Genomic DNA, 26,797 nt, shown 5'->3' with positions numbered 1-26,797 from the left:
CCAACTCTCCAGCCTGTCCAGGTCTTGCTGGATGGCAGCACAGCCTTCTGGCATGTCAGCCACTCCTCCCAGCTTTGTGTCATCAGCAAACTTGCTGACAGTGCACTCTATTCACTCATCCGAGTCATTGATGAACATATTGAATAGTACGGGTCCCAGTACCGACCCTCGAGGGACTCCACTAGGTACAGGCCTCCAACCGGACTCTGCCCCATTGACCACGACACTCTGGCTTCTTTCCTTCAGCCAGTTCACAGTCCACCTCACTACCTGATTGTCCAGACCATGCTTCCTCAGGTTAGCTGCGAGAATGCTGTCGGAGACTGTGTCAAATGCTTTACTGAAGTCAAGGTAGACCACATCCAGTGCTTTGCCATCATCTATCCACCTGGTTAGGTCTTCATGAAAGGCTATGAGGTTGGTGAAGTATGACATCCCCTTGGTGAAGCCATGTTGACTGCCCCATGAAGACTATGCCTTGTGCACAAAAATTGAAGCAGATTGTGTGACATAATAAGATGTTATATTCTTTCAATTAGAGGAGAAGACATGATCCTCCAATTGGAAAGTAAATTCAGAATGTTTTTCTGAGAAAAGCACTTGAATCCAGGCAATATATTTTTTTATTTCAAATTCTGTGTCTGTCAAAGGTGAATCAGTCACTCAGTTAAATATGAGAATCACCTTTTGAGATGTGGAAGATGTGATGTTTAGGACAGCCAAAATAATTACTCTTTTCAGGAATATTTTAAACTTATATAATAATTTTCTGTGTGTAAAGTGTTATACAGAGTACATGTTTTCTATACTTACTGTGTTTTCTTGCATTCTGTGAAGTGGCTTATTACTGGAAAACCTTAGGAGAAAGAAAACCATTCAAAACAAAATTTTCTACTGGATCAGTAACCTTGATTTTCTTGCCTAAGGGTTTAACAAACATTTGTCTCACACAGGAGTCATACCTTTGCACTGCAGCCATTTTTGGAAGTCAATCTATAGAATATAAAATAGAAATTAGGTCCAAATTCATAACACTGAAGTGTTGCTCCCAAACTCAGAAGATAAAAAAATGAACAAAACTAGCTGAAGTCAGACTTGTTTGAAGTTCTGACCATCAGAAGATGGAAATTTGTGTGTTATTTATTGCCTGGGTATGGTAGTCACAAATGAGAAATAGTAAGAGTTCCTGCCTGGGAAGTTTTTTTTTTATGTTTGAGAGACTCCAAGACCACCTTAAAAATATGAGCACATTGTTGTTCATTAATTTTCCATGTGTCTGTATTGAGTATGTTCAACCCATTATGTACCATTAATATAAAGAGCATTTCGAATTCTGTTGTCAGAGTTGGATGGATATTAGAGATAATTTTCCATTGACATATATTTATGTGTTTTAATGACATCTTCATATTTCCAAGGGTCTAGCGATGGATCCAGTAATGCTGAAATGGCTCCAGATACTGGCTGTCATTTTATGCACCTGTGGTGTAGTGTAACTGACAGGTTCAAAGCATTGGCAAACAAACCAGTGGGATCCCCATCCAAGGAGACAACAGCACCATCCAAGAAGACACCAGCCACAGCTCCCTCCCTCCTCTCTCTTCTTCTTTACGACCTGCTACAAGAGTCAAGACATAGTAGAACTGATTACTTATTTGATGGTTTTACCTTTAAGCAGTAGGACAGTATGTGCTGCTCAAAGTAGTTTTACACATATATTACTAAAAGATGACTGTACTTGCATTAGTGCTTTTACAGTAATTGTCCTAGGGGAAGCTGAAGCTATTGTAGACTGAGATAGATCTCATTGAACAGAAGCACATAGAGGAAATGTAAAAAAGAAGGCCTTGTAGATGTATTTGCCAGATAAAAAAGAAAAAAATATCACTGTTATTTTATACATTTATTTGACTTATTTTCTGAAGTTTTTGTCATAAAGGTTCCCAGATTCCCCACCTGAACAGACCAAACAACTACTATTGAGATATACAAGAATATTTCATTTAAAATCGAGCTTGGATCGGAAAGAACCAATTTCTCATGGTGTTTAGAAAAAAATGTACCCCAGTCTGATATACTGACAGAGAATATGAAAATAGTCCAGGGAAACAGGTAACCTCTTTGTTCTTTTAACAATGGCAGGAGTTTCATGTTCTTCTGCGTATGTGGTTCAGCAAAAATAACCTCCTCAAATTCGGACCACAAACAATGAAATTGGATATGGCCTGCACAAGGAAGAGGTGGTGTCGATCACATTCAAAGAGTTGACTGTGATCTGTATTCCAGTGTCTCCTCAAGGATCCTGAACTTACCAGTCTCCAAAATGGATGTAATGTGAAGGAGTGATGTGGCAAAATATCACTGAAGAAAGGTGCATGATGCTTCCCTGGTTCAGAGAAGTGTTGTGTCTCTGAAACTTTTAACAAAAAAAAGCACACGTGCTCTCATCAGCTCGGTACTAAACAGACTGAAAAAGTAAAAAAACATCAATAAATATTTCCCATGTTGGAAGACATGAGTTCAGGAAAACTGGTACAGCAATACTTCATTACGTGCAGCTGGTGGATTTGGAAAACTGAGCTTGTCTGTGACAAGGCAAAGCTTATAGCTTTTACAATGCCGTCTGGAGACAGACATTTCATCACATTTTGTTTGCCACTAACACACTACTTACTCTTCCAAAGGGGAAAAATTAGTCAGGTTCTGCAGCATCCAGTATTTAAATTGACATTTTGTTCAGGGAAGACAATATAATGTTAAAGACACAGTGATGGAAACCTGCTGAAAGTTTTTACCCAAACTTCAGAGAAAATAACAACTATGTGTGCCATTACAAATCTAACTATAGTTCTTAAAAATGTTATTTAAAAAAATAAATAAATAAAAGGTCTAATCTAAAGGAAAGGCATAACTGAAATAACTTTTCTCCTGGCTTCACTATAGTATCTCATGGTGTCCCTTAATAAGATGGAGTTTTACTCAATATCCCTTATAGTTCCCAGAAATTTCTATGTTTGACCTTGGCTGAAATTTAGGATGGTGTTCCTGAAAGTCAAATGACTTACTGACTACAACCCCATTGGTGGACTACATATGGCAGTTCCAGTGGTCAAAGCTGTTTCAGCCATTTCAGTCTCAGGGAGGTGCAATTGCAATTGCAGTCACGTATTTGAATACCTATGTCATTTTGTTCAGCTTTCAAAACAGGTGTGACCAAAGAAAGATGTTTGGCAAACCCATGACTGTATGAGTAGTTTACAGACACTTTGTTTCTTTATCGTTTGACAAAATTCTGGCAGGTCTGCTTCAAAATATTCTCCTCTTCTTGTATGGTAAATGACTTGGACAGCCTTGTTGTGGTAGGCACGAGACGAGGTTTTACCTTGACATTTGGCAAAGAGTAAACAAAAAGAAAAAAAAAAATAATTATTTATTAGACTTCTTTAGGTGTCATTTGTACTGTTCAGTTGATAGACAGAAAAAAAAAAGGAGAAAGGAAGGGCTGAGTTAGGATGACTCCTCAGATTGTTCATAATGATTCAAACCTGAATTCAGTGCCTAGAGGGAAACTTCAGGATGTCAGTACAAAGGTTATACTGAACAGGGAAATATAGCTTTGTAAGACATCCATAAAGCTTTTCTTGTGGTAGAAAGAAAACAAAAGTAAAGTAAGTGAAGAAAAAAATTCAATGAGAGCACGAGATCAAGCAGAAGGCTGAAAGAGAAGACAGAATGAATTAGCTTAGTGGTCCTTATTCACTACTCAAAGACAGGATTAATAGACTTGGATGGGGGCTTTGCTGAATTTAGAACAACTTGTTACAGTTGATAGAAACTAAAGCCCAAACCTGCAAACCAAATAACTAGAAATGGTGAAATTGCGAAGCCTGTGTCTTTGAAGTAAGTTTCCCAAAGTTTGGACTAGGGCTTGGATCTGGTTTTGTTCCATGTCTAATAGGTTTAAGAGATGTTTCACTGTGTCAGCTGAGCTGAGGCCTGATAACAAAATAAGTCATACTATGGCAAATATATATATTTTTTTTTTGTCATAGGTCAAAAACTTCTCAGCTTGAACCACAAGTTTTTCTAATGTAAATAACTCTGCTGATGTGTGATCCCTCCTACATGTTTTCACATGCATTAAACCAGTTGATTTTGTAAGCTGATATTGTTAACAGATGGGTTCCTGAGCAGGCATTCATTAGTCAACCTGGAGTTTATGTTTTGTGCTCACAATGTGAGTTTATTTTTTTTTCTCCTTTGAACTTGATAAATGAGAGGAAGTCCATTTTAAGATTATTGCTGTCTAGCATCGGCACAGAAGGTGTATCTGGTCATTGTTGGCCTGATAAAGAAAAAGAAGCTTTAAACACATGTTCTCAATGGTGAGTGTACTGATCTAACTGATAGCAAAATCTAGTAGATAGAATTTATTTACATTTTTAGCTCCAACTAATTCTTAAACAACAGGAGTTCATTGTGTTAAATCCTCATTTTTTATGAGTGCATGCTTTAAGGCTCCTCTGAGAAAGAAAGTATTATCTCTCTGAAGCTCTGGCATGCTGCTGAGCAACATTAAACAGACTGCTTTCTCCTGTCAGGAAGCTTAATGAGCTGCCTTCTTGGGAAGAAACTAAGTTAAATTTCTGGATTCTTACTTATTGGAGAGCAAATTTGTTACACCTGAAAGAGGAAAAATAAAATCTTTCATCCTGTATTCTGTTGTTGGCAAGACATTGACAGACACTGTGCAAATTGAACAAATTTGAACTCCAGACACTTTCTTTATCTGACAGACAAAAATAAAACAACTAAATTTAAATTACTATCTTTCGCCCTGTTGATATTTTACTGTTCTACACTCAAGAAATGTGGGAGAATGTGCTCCCTCACTCTCACACATGCTCACACATTTTTATTTATTTCTGTTTATATGTTGCATGAAATTCTGGTCCTGGACCAGGACTTTACGACATTAGACACAGCATATACGGTGCAAAAAGGCATTTCTAGTCAAGGAAAAGGTATAAAAAGATCTGTAGAAGATAAATAAGGACACCTTACCTGTTAATGTGATATGTATTGGGCTCAGCACACAGCAAGATAAGGAATTCCAGTTCTTCAACTGGCTTTGAAGCAGAAGTAGTAGACTGTTAGGAGGAAGGGAAAGGGAAATTATGTAGATTTCTGTTTGATTACTGGAAGCTTTTCCCAAATATGAGGATCAGATAGGAGAAAACTGAAAATGCTTACTGGAAAGCTTGCAACTGGGGAGTGGAGACTGACTGCAGTGGAAGGACCTCACATCTGATGAAGTGATGATGATGGGTTGGACCGAGATAAACCCTGAAGGGCTTAAAGAGTGAAGACGAGTCACTTGAATTGTTTCAACAGGATGGCTGTATGAACTTGTGTCAATCTCTGTATCTCACATATAGAGGCACAAAAATACTCACTTCTGTCAGCTTAACAGACCTAAGCTTTCAGTTGCAGTTTGGAGACTTATGGTTTATGACTCACCTATCACAGTACTGCAGAGGTCCTAAGGATAATACTTTCCTCTACAAACATACCAGAAATCTTCCTGGACCTTGACACTACAGCCTTTTCTGTGAAAAAAACAAGATTTCCAGTCCACAGGAAACAAACTGATCTCGTGAGGCCTCACAAATGCTGGCACAGACAGCTATGATATAAGAATCCACTTCCATAGCATTTCTGCCACCAGTCACCTCACCATACTTTTAACCTAATTTTCAAGGACTTTTCTTTCCATATGGGAAAAATTCTGACTTTCTACAGGTACCCACTGGTAGACTCACTCATTCACATGTTACCATCCTTATCCTCCCCCCACTCCCTATCACACCCTACTGCATATGCATGCACAGGCCCCAGAAGCAAAAACAGTTAAAATAAATTGATCTTGAGTTTTTTGATTAATTTATGTACTTTTTTGCATTAGCATTGAGTCGTTCTTAATATTATTTTTCCTCTACTGTGTCAGTGACTTCTTTACAGCTGTAAAAAAAAGAGTGGTAGACACTGGTGTGACCTCTCAAACTATTTTAGATTTGGAACTGAAAAGAAAATCAGACTTGTGTGCAGCTTGCTGGTTGAAAGCCCATGGACAGCATCATATACTTTCCATGTATGGCTGTCTGATAAATCTATCAACCTGAAGCTGACTCTGTCCATCATCAGACTCCATTTCAGACAAAACCACAAGGAGGAGAGAGTGAGCTGACACAGACTACCAGAGACTCTCTGCATGCTATATTTGCACAGATGTGCATGTTTACACAACTCTTTGGCTCAAAAAAGGGGAGAGTGAGTAACAAAAAGTGGAATACAGGTGGTCTTCTGCTCAAACATCCCCATATAATTGCACTGGGTATCTGTCTTTCTGTCAGCAGTAGATTTCTCCTTAGTTGTCTCTTGAGGAGGTGCTAAATCACAGAAAATCTTTTGTGAGATTTATCAGTTCGATGTAAACTTTGGTCTAATGGGAGCGAATAGGTGCAGTGATAGAATACTCAGAGCTAGAAGAGACAGCTGTGGCAAGAAAGCCATATAACACACCCTTTACAATGCAGAAAGCAGACACAGAATGATATAGGAGGCGTAGCCATGGACTATATTTATTTTAATTTTCCTGAGTGACCCACAAAGATAATGTAGTCAGTACTGAGTGGTAGGTGAGCAAGTAGATGTCTAAAATTTATTCCGAGGACTGATCAGTAGGGGAGGTGAGTCTGAGTGCTGATGACTTCAGCTAGCATATCCCTCTAGGATTTTGGAACTTCTAGGCTGGCAGACTTAGATTTCTATCCTAGTCTTGGTCTTAAATCCTTTCTGTGCAATCTGACACAATTCATGATGTGCAAAAGCAGAAGGCTTGCATCTGTCATAGATCCCCTCTGAAAGCCCAAGAAAAGTCTGTACTTAGGTAATTAAATGGTAAGACATGATTTTAGTGTGAGCCTTTAGGAAATCCTGGAAGACTAGGCAAAAAAATGTGCTGTGTTAAGAAACTAAGAGACTCATTGGAGTTAGCATGAGGACTGAAGGAATCGGTTATGAACTCTTCAGCTGGTCTGCAATGTGCTGACCTTCAAGTTTAAGAAATTTAAACTTATTGCATGGAGTAACATGAAAGGCTGAATTGACCACAAAGTCAATGAGGAGGGTAACTTGCCCTGTTTGACATGCTAAGGTTGAAGTTTGAACTCTTGAGCTGTTTGGAGGGCACTGACATCAGTATAATCAAAATCAGACTTTGCAGAGTTGCAACATGTGGAGCCCAAGTTGTCAAAATGTGAGCAATTTATTATCCTAAGACTTCAATGAAGAGTTTTTTGTAATGTTAAAAGATCCAGAACACACACAGCAAACCAAAACCCCAACAGTATCTGAGCAATATTTTACCAGAACTTGTATGTAGAGACTGGGGGAGGTAGGATAGAAGTTTACAGGAAATGTGAGAGTCTGAAAGGGAGGAAAGGGTGAAGTTGTCAACAGTAGTGAAGAAAAGTAAAAGGAGGGAGGATTTGTAAAGGGAGGAGAGAGGTTCAAAGAAGATGAGCGTCAGCTGGCAGCAGACAGTCCAAAAGCAGTGCATCAGGGAGACAGCTGTGTACTGACATGGGGAAGAGAATAGAAACCATGGGGTTTGATAAGCATTCCATTCTTTGGGGACACAGGTTGGAAGGATGAAAAGACATTGGTGAAAGTGGAACTTCTTGGCATGACTGTGGCAAGGCTCATAAAAAGATATGCGGGAAGAATATTGCCCCTTAGCTCAGGGAAAAAAGACTTTGGGGGATCTTTATACTTCTTCAAACTGGGATATAACCTAAAGAAGGTATATAGCTGTGCTTGAAAGTTTGCCCAAGTAATAGGAAAGGCATGTCTTTTTTGGAAACTTGAAATTTTTTCACAGCTCAGAAAATCTTACAGTACTCCCCAATTACAGTGAGGTGCTATCTCACTGGCAGACAAGGTGGAAACTCTGCAACCACTTTTGAAGAGAAAGCTTTGCTTTTCACTGCACCTCTGTTACTGCACTTGGATCAAGTCTGAGAACATAGAGATAATTTCCCTAGCAAGTAAATGGGCTGTAAATTTAGTCTTAGTCAATACTCCCATGCTTTGGAGTAGGACTTTGACTCCTGAGCCCATCTTTGGCTCACTTTCCCAGGAGAAGCAGCACTACAAATCCCTGCACCTCAGATTTGTTGCCAGATGGTAAGACAATGGGAAGTTGTGAGATGGGAACAGGAAATTCTGTCATCTTGGCAAGCAGATGTTCTTTTAGTGCTGTGGTGGTGTGATGAGGCAGAGTCATCTGTAACCATTCATGGCTTTGCACACCTCTTTGGTGACCTGAAGTAGAGATTCAGGCACCAGGACTGCTAACAGACTACCATGTGTTAGGTAACTCAAGTGACTGCCAAAGTGCAGTAGGTACTGCTACTCCCTATGCATTTAATATAGACATGCTTCAGATATTTAGGGCAAATGATTCAGATTTTGGAGGCAACGGGTGGCTGACACAAGGAAAGCTGACCAAGAAAGAAGTTTTAGCTCAGGCTAATTTTCCAACTTTTTATTCAGTCAGCAAGCCTCAAATGTTTGCCTTAAAATTTAGAACAGATGGGCTACCTTGGTGCTCAATCTAAATAAATTTTTGAAGGGCAACTTCTAGAAGGAATGCTCTGGAAATGACACCACCAAGATACACATGTTGACTAATCTCTGATTAATTCAACTGCATTTTGACCTGATACAAAAATTAAGTTTCAGGGAAAATCAGCAGAAAGCCTGTGTCTACCTCTCCGTTTGTCTCCCTGGAAACACAATGCTCCAGACAAAGGGAGTTTTTATGGTTTAACCCCAGCTGGCAACTACACATCGCACAGCATTTCACTCACTCCTCTCCCCTTTTCCCCGTCCCCCCACCAGTGGGATGGGGAGGAGAATAAAAAAAAAAAACAGAAAACACAAAACTCATGGCTTGAGATAAAGACAGTCCAATAGGACAGCAAAGGAAGAGAAAATTTTAAAAAAATATAATAATAAAATATACAAATAGTGTGATACACAGGACAATAGCTCACCACCTACTAATCAATGCCCAGCCCATCCCCAAGCAGCAATCCCCAGGCTAACATTTTGCCCAGTTTATATACTGAGCAAAATGACATATGGTATGGAATATCCCTTTGGGTAGTTTGGGTCAGCTCTCCTGGCTGTGCCCTGTCCCATCTTCTTGTGCATCTTCAGCCTTCTTGCTGAAAAGGTCTTGTTATAGTATAAACATTGCTTAGCAACACCCAAACCATCAGTGTATTTTCAACATTCTTCTTGTACTAGGTCCAAAACACAGCACTAACCAGATATTAGGAAGAACACTAGTTCTATCCCAGCCGGAACCAGGACAGGAGTGCTGGGTCAGGAATAATTTTGCTGTATGGCTCTTTTCAGCTTTATTGTTCAGTCCATGTAAATTCCACTGAAGTTTCTCATATGCTTTATGGGAGGCATTCTGCTAAAGCTTCTTGGTGTGGAGACTTTGTCAAGATGAACTTCTGGTGGTTGATGACCCTACATTCCTCCTTGGATTCCTTCCTCCATTTGCAGACTATAGAAGAGCCCCTGCTAAGCTCATTAAAAACTGTCAAAGTATTAATTACCCTTACTTGCTCACCTTTCCTAGATGTTTTCTGCATCTTCAGCCTGATGGCTTTTATTTAATTTCTTAATTCTCAGTTGAAATTAGACTGTGGACTATGTTCATAAACAGAGCAATTCCCAGCACAATTTTGGCCAAGGCCAGCTTGCAAAGTCTCAGGTGATTCCCATCCCTGGCGATACAGCGGGGGCCAGGCGCTGTTCCTTCAGGCAGTCTGGATGTGTGTCCTGGTTTTGGCTAGGACAGAGTTAATACAGAGATGTTGTGGTTCTTTGCTCTGAGGAAGAACAAAGAATGGGTACTGCATGAACAACTGATGCAGCATGGGTCAATGACATTTCACAGAGTTCTCTGTGAAAATGCCATTATACCATCACATGATTTTATCCTGGTCTAGCCACAGGGGAATATTTTGTCTTTAATAAGCTAAAGGGTAACCATTCAATTTCCACTTTATTTCTCACATCTGGGACTTCTATGGACATTAATGTTGTGCTGCTGTGTGATATAATAGAGAAGATTTTCATAGGATTTAAGTGTGTTTACTTAATAATACCATTATCAAAATATGTATTTATTTCCTTCAGTCTTTTTTATATCATGAACTATGTCATTGTAGGGACAGGTGACTTGTTAAAGAAGACAGAAGAATTATGCTGTCATGTTAAACTATGTAACCTATCTGAGAGGTGCTTCTGATCATCAGGCATTATTAATTGAGCCAGTTTTAATCCCAACAAAGCATATTATCAAATCAGAGTGTCTTCCATGTGGACAGTTCAGGCAGACACGTTGGAAAAATAACACCAGTAATAACAGAAGAATTTAGCCTACATTGCAAAACAGAGTCAGAGCTGGGAACGTGCTGAAACCTATAACATAGTATGTGAATGTCAGCACATAGTTGGAGTGGAAATGATTATAAAAGTAATACACAGTGGAATAATTGTAATGGAAAGACTTGAGGCGATCCTTCCTATTTCAGACATTCAGGAAGAAAATGACTGGTGGATTTTCACCTTACCTGTCTGAAATCAAAGAGTCTACTTTCCAATTATTTCAATCAACCAATCAATCAATTTTTTTTTTTTTTTTTTTTAACAGAGATGTGTAATTGAGAAAAACATTGTTCTTTCCTTTTTTTAAAGTTCAATGGCAATCTGTGCAAAGATTGCTCAGAAATTGAAGCACTTCTACATACCTTCTGGTCAGCAATCCCATAACAGTTTACAGTGCTAAAGAATTAAACTGTGCAAACGGCAAGCATTATGATTATATCTCTGTTACAGGAGATGTTTTGACTCTTGCTTTGGCTCTGGCTAGAACTCGCCTGGCCCTGTCTCCCCTGTCCAGCCCCACCGGTACCCATTGAGTCTGTGGTGCTGCCTGCATGCATTTGTAGAGATCTTGCTCCAGGCATGAGGAGCAGGACACTCGCATTACAGCTTCTCAGAAAGTCAGAGTTGTAACAGCACCCAGGTCTGATGCCCAGCCTCTGCTTTTGCTGCAAATCCATCTTCGCCCAAATCTTAATATGAATATTTAGATGCCACTGAATCTAAGTGGAAACCTTCCTGGCAAAAGCACTTCACTTAGCAGTTTTCCTGAGATCCTCTGAAGACTGTGGAGACCTGTCAACATGAGAACCCTTGCGGACCCTTAGGGCAAGGGGCAAACATGGCTCAATGGAGCTGCGGCCACAGAGCTCACCTGGGACACCCCTCAGCAGAAAGGGGCTTCGGCTGGGAAGGCACAGACCCAATCTGAGCATGAGTCTTTGTGCTTTTGTCCCTGCCAAGTGAGTTTTGGTGCTCCTCCTCTTCCTTGTTCTCGGCAGCACAGGTGGGGTAGTGCTGGGTTGGGCAGGGGGCTCACATGGGGATGGGCTGCAGCAGTACCGTGGGATGCGCAAGGGTCTGTGCATCAGCAGCGACAGCTCTTGTGTTTCCTGCGGGTGAAACACATGCTGGGTACAAGCTTCTTGTCAAGCTGGTGTCCTGTTAATGAAACTGCAGCTGAAAAGTTCAGGGCACTCTGAAAATGCAAATATTTGGGATTTTATTTTTTTCCCTTTTTCATGGCAATGGGTATATGCCTATAAATTGCTGTATCAAAAAAATGCTGGAGTAGGACACATAAAGTAGAGCCACATATCAGTGCAGGGTGATGAAATATCTCTTTGAAAATGTAGTGGTAGGAAATCTATTTCACATAACCATTAGGCAGTTAGTGTATAACCAGAAATGTGTATCTTACATTAAAAGTATGAAAACATCCTTCTGATTTTCGTAGTGACTAACAAAATGAAACTCTTTCATGCTTACAGATAAGGATATTAATTTCTATTAATTCAAAAGTTTTTTTCTAGTCTGTTATAGTAATAATCTTTGTTTCCTTGAAAGCAATAAAACTTACTAACATTACAGGGTTCCAGAAAGCCTAACCATACCTTCATTGTAGTTCAGGGAAAGAGTTTACAAAAATAAAATTATGATGGAAATAATGAAAGTTTTGCAGTTCACATTATGTGTGGTTGGAAATCCTATGTCCTAATTTATTTTAGACATCTTAAGAAAAAAAAAAAGTACTTCAAGGATTTTAATTTTTACTGTTAATGATAGATTCAAAATATCTGGCATACTATGGACATCTTAACTTTCAGATTAATCTTATTCATGAGGAATTTGCTTGGAAAATTCATATGTTTAAAGGATGAACATGTTTGCTAAAATCATGGTCTGCTATACAAACTAATAATAAGCCACACTTTTTATATTACTTTCTTTGTACTTTCACTCTGTTTCAAAAAACAGGATAAGGTTATCCAGTCATACTGTTTGTCTCTCTCCCAACTCTACACCTTCTAATTGCATTGACCAAGTTCAGCCAAATTTGATAAATAACTAAATAATAAGTTCTGACTTCTGTGTTCAAATGAAATCCTATGGGAGATTGTACCAATAGGATATAAGTCAGAGTAAAACTAAAGGAACATTGCAAGAATTGTTTTCATTTAATTTTAAAATGTTAATATCTTAACTCTTTCTCTTTTTTTTTTTTTTTTGAATATTCTTTTCAGCAAAAGATAAAAGCTTTCCTTGACCTAGTGAGGATGAAGATAGCAACGATCTTTTTGGCTACATCACTGCTCTTCCTCTCAGCTTAGATTTTATATCTGAATACTTGGGATGAGAGTACTTGTCACAGTTTAAGCCCAGCCAGCAACAAGGACCACACAGGTACTCACTAATTCCCCAAGTCGGATGGAGGAGAGAATTGGAAAGGGAAAAAAAACCTCATGGGTTGAGATAAGAACATTTTAATAGGACAGCAAAGGAAGAAAAAAATAATAGAATATACAAAAGAAGTGATGCACAATGCAATTGCTCACTAGCCATGACACCAACGGCCCATTCATTCCCAAACAGCAGTATTTGCTCCCTGACCAACTCCAGGTTACATACAGAGCATGACATCATGCAGTAAGGAACACCTCTTTGGGCAGCTTGTATCAGCTGTCCTGGCTTTGTTCCCTCCCAGCTTCTTGAGCACCTGGTAGAGCACAGGGAGCCAAAATGTCTTTGACTACCTGGCAGCAACCAAAACATCAGTGTATTATCAATGTTCTTCTCATACTAAAACCAAAACACAGCTACTAGAAAGGCGATTAACTCTATCCCAGTAGAAACCAGGACAGTACTTTCAGAAGGTACAAGGGGACAAGTAGTTAAAATGGAGTAATTTGTGAGACACAATGCTAGGATAGCCTAGTGGACTCTCTGTTGATGAATGTTGGTTGGATGAACAGACAGACAAAGAGACAAGAAAGAATGTGACAATTTCAGAAATTAATTTCTTAGTTATATTTGAATTGATGTAATAATAAGCTGTCATAAATATTTCATTATTTTCTACCTTCTGGAGTAGACAGAGAAAAATTAAGTATTTAAAAACCACAGTTCCAACAGGTGTGGGTAAACTATCTAGTCTGACAAGGTTCTACTAATTCTGCACTTCCCCTGGAAATCTGTGTCCCCCACACAAGAAGTCTCCTGTGGCATATATCTAAAGATACTAAAATGACTTGATAGTATGTTAAAATGTGGGTTAAATACAATTTCCAGTTTAAAGATCACTGTTATTCTGATCCATGTTGACCTACAAATGTATTTAATAGTTTCAAAATCCACAGGCATTTCTAACAGAAGAACTTACATTCTCTGTTAACAGAGGATCCAGGTCCTCAGGGCTGGTATAAATCAGAAGACAAGCAGAGGCATCAAGCAAAGTTATGTCATTTAAAAATTTAATCCGCAGGCTTTTATCTTGATAGGTAGTATGATTTATGGTTTTAGGTATTCCTGTCTTTTTTCCAGAAGTGTTTGTGCATTTTTCTTAACAGAGACAAGTGTAGGGGGAAAAAATCCTGAAAACAGGAAAAATGCAGTGAAGACAGCCCAATTGGTTCATAAGTTCAATGAGAAGTTTAAAAATGTAGTTTTGCCTTTAAAACCAGAACAGCGCTAATTCAGTCTTGAGATGTGTGAGTGAGACCACCCCTGCAGAAGAACACGAGGGTACAGCCTGTGTGTTGTTGTGTGATCTTCTGAATGTGGCTGCACCTCTTGCACCTCTGCAATGTCCCCTGCAGAGATCAAGGACAGTCTGTGGTGTTGAAGTACTACTGCCAAGGACAGCCAAGTGAGCCTTCTCTCACAGCATCTCCATGGACAGGCAAAGGCGCCTTCCAGCTGGCAAAAGTGTAAGTCACAAATCAAGCAAGGGTGTGTGTTTTCTCATGCCAAAGAGTCAGACAGTCCAGAAAGAAAAAGAAAAAGTCAGGAGAAGGGTCACTAGCATTCCCCCTACTAAAGGGAAGAAAAGGGAGGAGTTTAAAAAAAAAAAAAATAGAAAATAGAAGGACATATGGTCCAAGAACTATTAAAACAGCAAAAGCAATGAGAAAAAGCTCAGAAACATGCAGTAAGCTAGCAAAGGGAGTGAAAGGCAGAAGAATATAAAGAAAAACAACCATGTTATACGAACATGGAAGATGAGATTATCAGATTACCAGTCTTTTTGAGGATGACTCTTGCCCTCCAGAATGCACTTGCTCTGACAGTTAAGCCCTCCAGATAAAGCTGTTTAGTTGCATTCTGAGCATAAGCTGTTTACAAATAATTATAAGGTATGAAGTTATACATGTTGATGATGTATGGTGGAAAGTCATAGGTGAGTAATTGTCATACCATAGGATATAAATAATTAGAGACACATTAATATAAAATTCCTTTGTGCTTATGGATCACATGCATGTGATTACCAAATGAACAAATAATACATCAGCATACATCAAAGCATGAGTTAATAATTTTCCATTTCTTGAAAAAAAGTGTAAAAATGTAGAAAATAGATGCTCAAAGAGACCATTAGAGAGGGACACTGGTGTCAGAACATGTACCATATACACCCAAGAGAAAGAGAAAATCAGCTCAAAATAAAAAGAAATTATGTAACCCTAGAGAACCCAGTTTATAAAAGATACTGAGGACAGTTGGCTAGTGTTCTAATGGTAAATAGTAGCAATTTTATATTCATACTACTGATACAGATAAGTAAATTACTATATATTTATTACAGCTAAATGGATATTAGAAAGGAATTTACACACAAATAGTTTTGGAACTCTTCTTTTGCTGACAACAGTGGTGGTTTCACCCTTCTCATCGTATTTTCAGAGTGCTTTAGTTCTCAGGCAAAAGGCTATCAGATGTCTCTGAAGGAATCCCCTTTAGTGTCAGATATTTACTGCTTCTCAATAACAGGGTAGATTTCATCTGTCTGGATCTCCTGAAGGAGTGTTTTGTCACCAGACTTCTCAGTCCTGAAGAACAAGCAGCTTAGCGATGGAGCCATGAAAGAAGCCTGTGAAGGCTTGCAAAGGCTCATGTGTCTTCACGTGGGTGACAATAATCTTAGGAGGATCCTGACAGACCTGCCCGCTGCCCTGATGGAGCTGGGGACAGGCAGTGGCAGCACTCGCAGCATTGCAGAGCAGGCTTGGACTCTGTGCAGGAACCTCCAAAGGAGCAGGTTAACCCACCAACCCTTCACCAAAGCAGTTTCACTCCCTAATGTCTTTGCACATGATGAACTTCAGTCAATTGAGGAGCATGCACTCCCACGGTTCTCCCCCTCACCCTTAAGGAATTATATTTTGCAGCCAGTGGAATATCAGTAATTCCTACTGATGTCTTCAGTGAGCTGTCAGAGCTAGGAAAGCTTGATCTCAGTCACAATCAAATTACTGAGAAGGGTGTTATGAAGGCGGCTTTGTGGTAACATGATTGGACTGGAAAACGTGAGCTTGGCAGAGGATTTGCTCACCGGTGTTCTTCAGCATTTGCCCTCAACTCTGAAAGAACTCAGGCTCGACAAAAAACTAATGTTGCTAGTGAGGCAAGAGGCATTTCTGAAACTAGAAAATCTCACTCAGCTTGATCTTTAATACAATAAAATATTCCATACAACATGGAACATTTAAGGGTCTGCAAGGCCTCTTGTGCTTGGACTTAAGTCATAAGTTATCATAAATTCATAACCAAATTCCTATCACATTACAGTCTCTTTTTCTCTTCAATACTCATATTCAGTCTATGCAAAGGGACTCTTTCTCTGGTAGTCATAGTGCTGAGGGCCATCTTTTTGCAGGGTTAGTGAGTAACCAGATAAATATTGATGATATTGACTTCAAGGCCTGTAAGGCTATCAGGAAATCTGCTTTTATTAAAAATATGTTAAAAAGGCAAGAGAGAGGATGTAGAGACATTAGAGTGGAGTTTCCTTTAGGTGGAAAGGATGGGTAAATGTTAGCTTTTGACCTCTGTTAATCACAGAGTTAGAGAACACCAGATTTATTTTAAAGTATTTAACAATAATGTTTCTAAAAACGTCTATATTCAGACTCTCCTTGAAGTAACTAAAGTAAAACTACCTAGATCTTGTAATTATTTAGTGAAGTAAAAACTCCATCATGTTCACAATCCCTGTTATGCAATTGGCAGTTCGCATATTTGCAGTTAAATGGTGTCCTGTTTTTTAAAAAAATTCCAAACGTGTCAGAAGGGGAATTCTCAGCATACCTAGATTGAAAGTCACTGATAAATTCAGTGCTATAGTATGTCATTGCAGGGATTGATCAGATTTTTTTACTGCTATGTATTTTCTGAATAATGTTGCAGCTTTTCCATTAAAAAATAAAAAATAAAAAAATCCAGTGCTGGTTATAGTAGGAAATATTCCAGACCTCTTCTGTGTGCATTTAATGCTTACAAAAAATTTAGATACATTTTTCGGTGTTAGTTTCATATTTATTTTACACACAACAATTTCAACATATTTGTGTTCTCTCTGACCCTGTAGTCATTTGGAGTGCCAGTAGTGATACAGCCTCCAGCCTCATAGCACTGAACTTGAGCAGGGGCATTGAACATGGGCACATAAGTTTAAAACATAATTGTCTTTAGCTCTTTCTGCAGCCAACAGAAAGAGGTTAGTACTTAAAACCTGATCACCTTCTAGAAGTCCCTGGAGTTCATGAAGGTGAACACGGGCTCAGGGGTCTGTGAAACAGTGTTTGAGGGAAACAATCCTTGTTTGATCCCCATCTCAGCTATGAGGTAGATGTAAAGGCTTTTATTTTAAATTTTATTTTTCTCCCCCATATACTAATTCACTTCAATGGTTCTTATTGCAAACTATGTTCCCAGTGCACCTCTGCTGCAGGGGTAGGTACAGGAAAGAGCTGGAAAGAGACCTACAACCCATGTGTCCAGTATTTGCTTCTCAGCTTGACGGAGATGTCCTGTTGTAGGGCTGTCCTCCGCAGTGGTAGGGCAGGTGGGCTCCTGCATGCCTGCTCCACCAGCTCTAGTGACACCTAAGTCATCCAACTGCTAACTGAGGTACCTGCAGCTCTGTTGGTACAGAGGATGCATTTCTTCCATTTGGGGGAAAACAAACAAACAAACAAACAAAAACCCACAAACACCTCTAGTTCTACAATTGTCTTCAGCATTTGCAATGTCTTCAGCATTTGCAATGTCTCCAGCAAAGGGAAAAATTTGGGAGGGCAGAAACTGCAAACTAGTACTTTTCCAAGGCCTGGATGCTCAGAAGTAATTAGGCTGTGCTGTGCTTCATGAAACAGCTCTAGGATTGCAGACCAGGAGAGGAGAAAAATGTAACCTGCATCAACCTGATAATAAGCTTATTTCTACAACTTCAAGGTGTGCACTGAGCATGCAAATAAAACAAAACCTAATCACCTTGATTTAAGAGCTGAATGGAAACAGACTGCAGAAAGAGCAGCATTTAAAGCATGAAAGACTTCTTATTTTGGGGGTGGAAACAACAACAACCTCAACAACAGCAAAAGCCTCGTTGGAAAAAACACCTCCTCTTCTCCGTGTTCACTCCCCCTAAACAACCCCAAACTCTCTCCTCTTTGGGGTGAGTGAGAATTGTGGACATCACAGCCAAACCCTGGAGTTTCGCCGAATTTGTGACACAGAAATGCACATCCTTAACACCATAGTTAATTGACAGTACTGATTAGCAGCAGGGGCATGTTTTAATATCTTCAAAGAATTGCACTATTTGCAGTTAATCAGTGACCTGCCCTTTTAAACATAGTCTCTGCGTGTCTGCACAAGTTATAGGACAGAACGTTGGTGCTGGAAAGAATTAGTTATGCAGATTGACCTAAATGGCTAGCTGGAGATTTACCTGTCTAAAGGGAAAGCTGGTGGTAAAAAAAGAGGCAGCTTTTGGGCTGTGATTTAACAGCCTTTGTGGAGCGTGGTTTCCCCACAGTTGTTCCCATCGGTTGTAATTCAGTTTCTCTTGCAGTCTGGAGACAGGTCGAATTCTCAGGTGCAGCCGACACAGATTTTAGCTGCATCGTTGGATACAGACAGCAGAATGGTACTGAATATCTTATCTTGGCTTTCTTAGGGCCTACTTGGGTGCAATCTTTCGTTTTGGTCCATTACTAATAAAAATGAAATGTCAAATATTCTCCTTTCAGGAGAGGATCATGGGCTTCCTCACCAGGTTTTCTGGAGGAAGAACTTTGTGCCTTACCCTGTTCTATGTTTATAAACCTGGCAGACCAGTATTCATTCAACCTTCCCCATAAAAACATCATGCAAGGAAATTTCAGCAGCCCCCATAGGCAGAAGAGCCAAAATCTAGCCAACATAAGCTATTTTGCTAGCAAGCTGCAGGATTTGAGGGAAGGCAGTTAGTACACTGGGGGCAAGTGGGATTCACTGCAAAAGTCTATAAAGGTTTGGTGGGAACCCCAAGCCAAGAGAACAGAAGCAGCGAGATGTTACAGCTGGTGTGACCCAGCTCAGCGTCTTCACCCCATATCTGAGAAAGGATTATCTCATGGTTAGAACAGGCAGAGCTGCCTCTCCCTTAAGTCACTCACTGTGAGAAATTCTGCTTTCTTTTGTTTTATTTTGTTTTGTCTGTTTATCCTCCTCCTCTTCTTTGAAATGGACAATTTCTCTTTGCATGCATGGTACTGGAGATTTAGTGTGCAAGACAAGGGAAACTGAATCCTCCTTCCCAAACAGCAGGTGGTAGTGCTGGGTTACGCAGAGCACTTCAGAAACTGCTTACAGATGTTGCCTGATTGTTGAACAGCAGGCTGGAAATGAATGCTAAGCAAACTTTTCTCTCTCCTTTTTTTTTTTGCTTTTTCCTTATTGGAGGTTCATTTAATGTTTACCCTTTTTCAGTAGGTAGTTTAAAAAATGTTTGAAAGTGTGTTTTAAAAATAAATCCTGCTAAAGTGAATACTCTGGATTTTGGGATAAATGTAGCTCACAATATAAGATTATATCAATTTTCTAAAAATCTTCCAAGTTGTCTGTCATATTATTGTGAAAATTGATAAAGAAATTTTGTGCTTCTTAACTTCTGGAATAGTTTGATTACATTTTTCATTCATTTTCCAGACTAGTGTTGTGGACTATGTTTGTTCTTCTCCTTTGTTCAATAACATAATTATTATTATTATTTTTTTTTTTAATACAATTCAATTCTACTTTTCTCCTTGGGAATTAGCATCACTGTGCTGTGTTGTTTATTTGTCAATGACTGTTTCTTGTCTTTTGCAATACTGATCCCCTCACTATGAAAGCTTTTGCTAATTAAATAGAATACAGTAATAAATCAAGTTCTGAATAAATTTGTGTTATATTTTTCTGTTACTTCTGACTGATTGGTGCCATTATCTTTCTCACCAGTACCATTATCTGAAATTATCATTGTGGCATGAACATTCTAACCAGTTAACATCATATCATCTTGAAGCCATGCCTGGAATATCACAGTAACCAATATATCAACCAAAGCCTGCATGTAAACATCTTCACCAATTTTTTTCCCCACAAACTGTGCAAGTTTTACCCCAACATATTTTTTTGAAATCTTTTTGAATAAGATTTAGACTGGGTTTATTATTTTGGTGTCATGTTTTTGTTTGTTTATTTGTTGTATTTGTTTGTTTGTTTGTTTTGTTAGGGGTTTTTGTTGTTTGTTTTTTTGGTTGTTTTTTTAATTTGTAATTTTTTTTTTTTCATTGTTGTTGCTGTTATTGTTTCCCCCTGTCCTGGAACAATAGTTAAATAAGTATTGCTGTGGCTACAAAAGCTGTCTCAGTTGCAGAACTGTTGTGCTTTAATAGTCTGTTAAAGTCTATATTTGAATTTATTCAGACCTTCTGTATTTCTAAAAATTCCCTCCTGCCTGGGCAAAACATAGCTAGGAAAATGTGCATATGGCAGTGCTGGCCTTACATAAAACTGTTGATGATAAAAAAAACATACACAGAGAAACACCTCTGCAGTGGTGGATTCACCTTCAGCTGCTCATATACAGTATGGCACAGGACTGAGGGAGAAAGGAAACACTGATCCCATTTTGTAAGATTTTGACAGACTCTTTACCCATGTTGGACTGCAAATTCCTTCTATGTCTCCGCTTAGAATATGACTGCAAATACAATGATCCAAACTTATATAGTTTTGGCTTACCTGTACAAACTACTGTCATGAACAAAGTAACCAGAGAAAATGGTTTTGTCAACAGCATAAGCTAACCCCGACTTTCCCTGAGCTCAGTCATTCAAACAATTTCATTATTGCTTTGCCAAGAGGTTAGAGAAAAAGTGAGGAGAGGCTCCTGCATAGTAGAGGCATGTTTGCAAGCCTAATGGGCAGGAAGGATATCTTGTGACTCAGGCCCTGGAGTGTCCCAGATGTGCCACAGATTTCTCACACAGACTACTTAATCTTCTGAGGCCATATGTTCAGCTGGTATAAATCAGTACAGCTCCAATAAAGTCAGCTCAGCTTTCCGGATTTTTCTGCAGCTGAGGTTTCTGACCCCTTGCAGATCAGTTGTCCATCTGTAAAGCGGAGATATTAACACTTCCCTGCCTCATACACTGCAAAAGGATCAGCTCATTAAAGTTCGTTTGCCACTCATGTAACAGTCTGAGAAGCTGCAAAGATGCCCTTGCAGACAAAGAGGCTTGGCATCCCAAGTAGAAAGATTTGTTACAGATATAATTTTTTGCTGACGAGGGGTTGATTAGGACTTTGTGTCCTAAAGGATAATCCCCAAACCTGCAGAATGTGTCAATTGCTCATAATTTAAAGGGGGAAGCAGCTGTAATTTTTTGGTCCTGCATAAACTGAGTGCTGCTGAGCATGGACCTCAACAGGAGGAGCAGCTCAGTGTGGGCTGAAACGGGAAAATTTTAGCAAAAGGCAGCCCTCCTGCAAGGCTGCTTTGCTTCTTCACTTTGTCTATTTGGTCTGGGCTTCTCCAGTATTTTGTGCTGGCAAAGCCCTTTTTTAATATTAAGTAATAAAAAGGAAACTTGATGTCTTTTTGCAGCAGTTACTGAGCAATTAAGGACTCGATTCTTCAAGGGTTTTTAAGCCTGTGGGTGGTCTCATTGATTTCAGGACTACTTGTGTGTCTAAAACTGGGCATGTGCTTGTGTGTCTTGTTCAGCTGGGCCCTCCTAGAACTGCTGCTGAGATTTCCATTTTAGAGCTGCTTTACAGTCTCTAAAATTATTACTGGAACTGCCTCCTCCTCTGGGCACTGCACGCACCAGCAGTCTGCCTCTGCCTGACTGATTTAATGCCACAACACTGAGATGGAGAATCATGGCAATGTTTCCATTAAATCCACACTATACTGCACATTTCCCAGTATTTATTGTTTAACTAGTGCATCCTTTCCAGACTATGAAAAGAAATATTGAGATCGACTTCCTTTAAAATATGCTTATTTCACATCAAGCAGGACTAAAGCATGAAAATATGTATGCCTTAAGTAAAACAAATGATCTGACAAATCTTCCCTCAAAAAACTTAAATGTAGCTAAACAGAATTCCTATGTGGTAAGTGTATTACAGGGCTCTAAATCAGAGCACATGGAATAAGCTGAGCTGCAAGCAAAGAGAAAACTTCGGTTACATATGTTCAGCTGGTAATGTGTGCTTTTATGCTTTCCAGTGTCTTGCTGAGGTTCTAAGAAAATATTTACAAGATGCAAATAAATATTTACATGAAGAAAAATGAATGAACAACATCTATGCAGCTCACGCAGTTTTACACTCTGCACCAATGTTGCCTTACGATCCTCTAGGACCTTTCTTTGCACAGAAAGCTGGTTACCTGAAATGTACTACTGCTTCTGCTTCCTTTTTTTTTTTTTTTTTTTTTTAACAGACATTCTGTTCAAGATTATCTTGCCTTGCAACACATGCTTTCAGATTTTATCTCTTCATCATCTAAACAAACCCAGGTTTCTGAGATGGCTTTCCATTTACACAGGTGTTTCTTATCAGTTCCACATTTTCTTCTGAAAACATGAAAAAAAAGCATATGTCCCTGCTTAGTAGTGCTGCCTGACCCAACACTAAAACGCTTCTGAATGCAGAAATGTGTTGCGTGGCTGCTGTAATATCTCTGTATCCCAAGGGTCTGCTGCTGCTTTCTTTTTTATAGCTACAAAGAGTCACATGCTTGGCCCTTAGCACAGAGGAAAATTCGATTCAGAATCAGAGAGGAGAGAAGTGACCTACTTAAAATGGTGAAAAAAAAAAGTAATTATTAGGTATTATACCTCATTATGTTGCCAATCCAATTATTTATTTACAACATGCTGGGCTGTAGAGTATCAGTGTTCCTATTACTGTTTCTCTATGTGGAAGCACAGCCATACCAAGTTAATAAACCAGGTCTCAGAGACGCCACATGGACCCACTGGTACTTTTCTTGGTTGGAACTTTGTTTTCCTGTATCAGTGCCTATCCTTCACCTTTTGGTACCTCAAATCTGCTCCTTCCATCCCATCCCATCTACTAGGAAAGAAAAAGATCACTTCACACAAATGAATCAATATACTCCGTATTCTGAGACAGCAACTGCAGCCAAGCACACAAGTACCAGTAGTCTGTGAATTTGATCTATCCTGTTTTACATTTTTAAATATAGAGATGAGAAAACACACACTGGGAGGATGCAAGCCTTCAAAGGACTTATACAGTGTATTAATATTTCTGCCTTACATGAGCTACCACAAAAACATTACCTTACAGAAAAGGGACATTTACAAAGCACCTGCAATTCCTTGTGTCATATAAATGAACCTAGACAGCAAAAAAAAAAAAAAGAGCTTTTTAATAATTTTTGAGTAATATGTATAATTAGAAAAGAAGATTTTCAGGGCAAACACTGTTTTACTGCTGATTATAATTACCTAAGAGGCTTCAGTCTTAACAGGTGCCCTCAGCTGGCTATATCTATTGAAATAAATCATAGTTCCCATCAGCCATCAGCCTCTTGCAATCTAACTCAGAAAAACAGCGTGCTACATTTCTGCTGTGCTCGCAGTGTCCAGGCAGTTGTGCACAACTGGCAGAGCTGGGAAGTGTGCTGGCCTTAGACAGCGCCCCCCACCCCCCCAGTCCCTGGCCACCCCGTGCATTCCTACCCAACAATGTGGCCAGTAGAGCCTGAGCATCCCAGGCCTCTGGAAGCTGCAGAACCACTAGGATTAACAAAAGTTCACATCTTTGCATTGAAGGGGCTTCTGGAGCCAACTGCAGGCTTTTCGTTTATATTACTCAACTCCTAGAGACGAAAACAAACAAACAAACAAACAAACAAACAAAAACAAAAAAAACCCAACAACAAAAACAAGCTAATATTTTTTTTTTCAGAAATATATGTGAAATAAAAATTCTTGCAGTGGCAGCAACAGGGGTCACAACGGAGTAAGCAGCAGGTCAGTGTTCAACTGAGTCACAGGATTTGCCCAACTTCAACATAACTAAAAGCGTTATGACTCTGGCTGCTTTCTGCACATTTGCACTGTGAATCTTGCAAACGGTTTTGTGTAGCTCTCCAAAAGGATGGTCCATGTGAACAAACTATATTGTTTCAAACACAGGAAGCGTATTATTTCTATCAGTTGTACTTCCTTTGTCCATGTAATTACTGTAATAGTATCTCAGTATATTCTGAAAAGCAGAACAAAACTTTTCTCCTGTCCCCTCACTGAAAATGACTATTGAGAGAGCGTATCTGACCTCAATAGCTCCATTTTGTTCTCCATTTCATGCTGGTACTATTTTAAAGGTAAAGTAGAAGGGCAACATCATAGAACTGCTCTCCTGGTCTGGTGTTGTCCCAGCCCCTCATGACCAAAGAAGGAAAGGTCCTAAAGGCCTGAACCGAAGTCTCTTAACACAGTGCTACAAGTGCCTGAGCTGTAGCGGTGCCCATGCAGGGTGATGACATTCAGTGGCACACCTCTGGCTGTGCAGCCATGGGACACCCAGCTCCATTGCAGCTTTGCTTCTCCAGAGTAGCCTAAATCACTCAGAGTACAGCTGACCTTGCTGCCTTTTTCTTCATTCATACTGTTAGCAGGTGCAAACAGGGAGCTCGGATAGAGTTTCTGCTTTACTCTTTGTACAAGCAGGCTACACTGGACCTCCCCTGTGCTCTGTGGGTCAGAAAGGAGGGAGAAGTGAGATGCTGTAGATCACTGACTGGATCCTGCAGCTTTCTCATCAGCAGGGATCCACAGAAGTGGCTGCAAGTTTATAGGTGTGGGAAGTGAACAAAGGCTGGTTCAGATTTAGGGACTGGCCTTCAGGACAATGCAGGCAGGGGAAGAAGGGCAATGAAACACCCCATTTTGGAATGGCATTTTAGCTGCTGGTGGCAGCCAATGTGTCCCCTCTTTTCAGATCATCAGGAAAACTTCTGTGTCATCCTGCAGCAGCAGCATCAGTCCCTCAGACTGCAACACTCCCTTCAAATGTATTTTGTTTGCTTGTTCCCCTTAAAAAAATGCTTATTTTCCAGAGCTTGTTTTTACATCTGTGGAAACGAGACACAGACACTCACTCGCAGACTTCAAGAGAGGCTTGCTCTGAATAACAGTACATGCTACAACAGCCCAGATAAATAATGGGAGCATTTTACCATGCGAAAGGAGTTATGAAACGCTGCTGTATCCCATCTGTAAGTGAGATGGCGCTTGTGCAGTCCCACTGCCTCCTTCTCCCTGTCGCAGAGCCAGGGGAGCCAGGCGGACCCACGGGCTGAGCTCCCGGCTCCCCACCGGCCCCAGCTCCCGGCCAAAGCCAGCGAGGATGGCCAGGAGCCGAGCAGTCCTTCACCAGCTTACGTGGCTCTCTGGGAAATGGAAAGTCCTGTTTACTTTTGGCTGCAATAGGGCTTTCATGTTTCTAATGAGACAAATTTCTCCCTATGCCTTCTTTAACTTACTCGATAAGTCTGAATGGGCATGTTTTTCATCCTAAAAATAAACAATTAAAGAAAGCTAAACAAACAGAAGGGAGAGAAAGAACTCCTTCCTCTTCTCACAGCTAATCTCTGCAAAATTTAAACATGCTTATCAGCCAGCTGTGCTTCATTATTATCTTTTGCTTCCATCTTTTGTCCCAGTCTGCAGCGGATGTAGGCTGTCTGGTTTGTGTCATCCAGCAGTTTGCAGTGACTGGTTCTGATAAAGGAGCCATCAGCTTCTTGGTGGTGGGGAGGGGAGGTAAAAAACTTGGAAAAGAGTAAATGTGATAATAAAAAGCCTGCTGCAGAGAGCAGAGAAGTCATGAAACACCTCCTCACTTCGTCACCAAGAAGCAAGGGATGTTTCCACCTAGGCGAGCGAGACCAGTGCCTGACAGGTTTGCTCAGCTATGAATCTTGTCATTACATTAAAAAGGGAGGTGCTGGGATATGCGAGGATCTCAGGGCATTGCCACATCTGGTTACAACGTTCACGTCAAAGTGTTTCAAGTTTCAATGAAGAAATGAAATCCCAAACAAGTGACTGAGCAGTTTGTGTTTCTACCACCCTGGCAGAGTGAAGGGGCTGAGGGGCTGGTGGTGGCACTTGGCCATTCACGTTTGGATTGATGTAGCCAGAGGGGGACCCCAGGCAAGGACACATGGGGAAATGGCTCTTGTCCACACCTCTAGCAACCATCGGGTAAGGGTTGGGTGATGGTCACACTCAGGCTGGGAAGGGGCTGTGTGCTGAGTATTCTTGGCTGCTGCAAAAAGCAGAATAGAGCAACCATGCAACTGCTCTGATTTACAGTGTGGTCCTGCCAGGAATTTGAGAAGATGCAAAGGTGTGCTGCAGGCACTTTTGCGCTGCTTCATGACTGCTGTTTCTTCTGCCCTGCACACATGTGCACTGAGTCTGCTCTACCATATTGCCTGGAAGAGGAGGCAGTCACACACACAAGCGGACCCTTGATTTCCAGAGGACACAATGAAAGCTGATAAAACATTGTAAAAGAGTTGTGTGACCAGCTGGAGCTCCTGCTTGCTACAGACTAAGGCATAGTTTTAGGCTGAAGTAGACAAAGTCCGTTTTGGAGAAGGACACACAGCCCGTTTAGTCTGATCTCCTCTTAGAACTGGAATTTAGGGGGAGAGGGCGGGATGGCAGGGGGAGCCCACCCC

General features: G+C 40.1%; 1 long non-coding RNA gene across 2 annotated transcripts; it reads right to left on the bottom strand.

Moving 5' to 3' along the window:
* Positions 1–1,650: 1,650 nt before the first annotated feature.
* LOC110363178 (uncharacterized) lies at positions 1,651–25,692 on the bottom strand. 2 transcript variants are annotated; one of them, XR_002421089.2, is made up of 4 exons: positions 25,286–25,692; positions 5,254–5,354; positions 5,065–5,150; positions 1,651–3,382 (listed from the first exon to the last, which is right to left on the bottom strand). It is a non-coding gene; the product is annotated as an uncharacterized LOC110363178 (long non-coding RNA). The 2 variants fall into 2 exon arrangements; XR_010468288.1 differs by lacking the exon at positions 25,286–25,692 and having other exon boundaries at positions 5,254–5,403.
* Between the last annotated feature and the right edge of the window lie 1,105 nt (positions 25,693–26,797).

This window comes from Columba livia, chromosome 1, assembly GCF_036013475.1.
Source record: "Columba livia isolate bColLiv1 breed racing homer chromosome 1, bColLiv1.pat.W.v2, whole genome shotgun sequence".
Classification (NCBI taxonomy): domain Eukaryota; kingdom Metazoa; phylum Chordata; class Aves; order Columbiformes; family Columbidae; genus Columba; species Columba livia.
The sequence above is the reverse complement of the archived record's forward strand: the minus strand, read 5'-3'. Positions and strand labels throughout refer to the sequence as shown.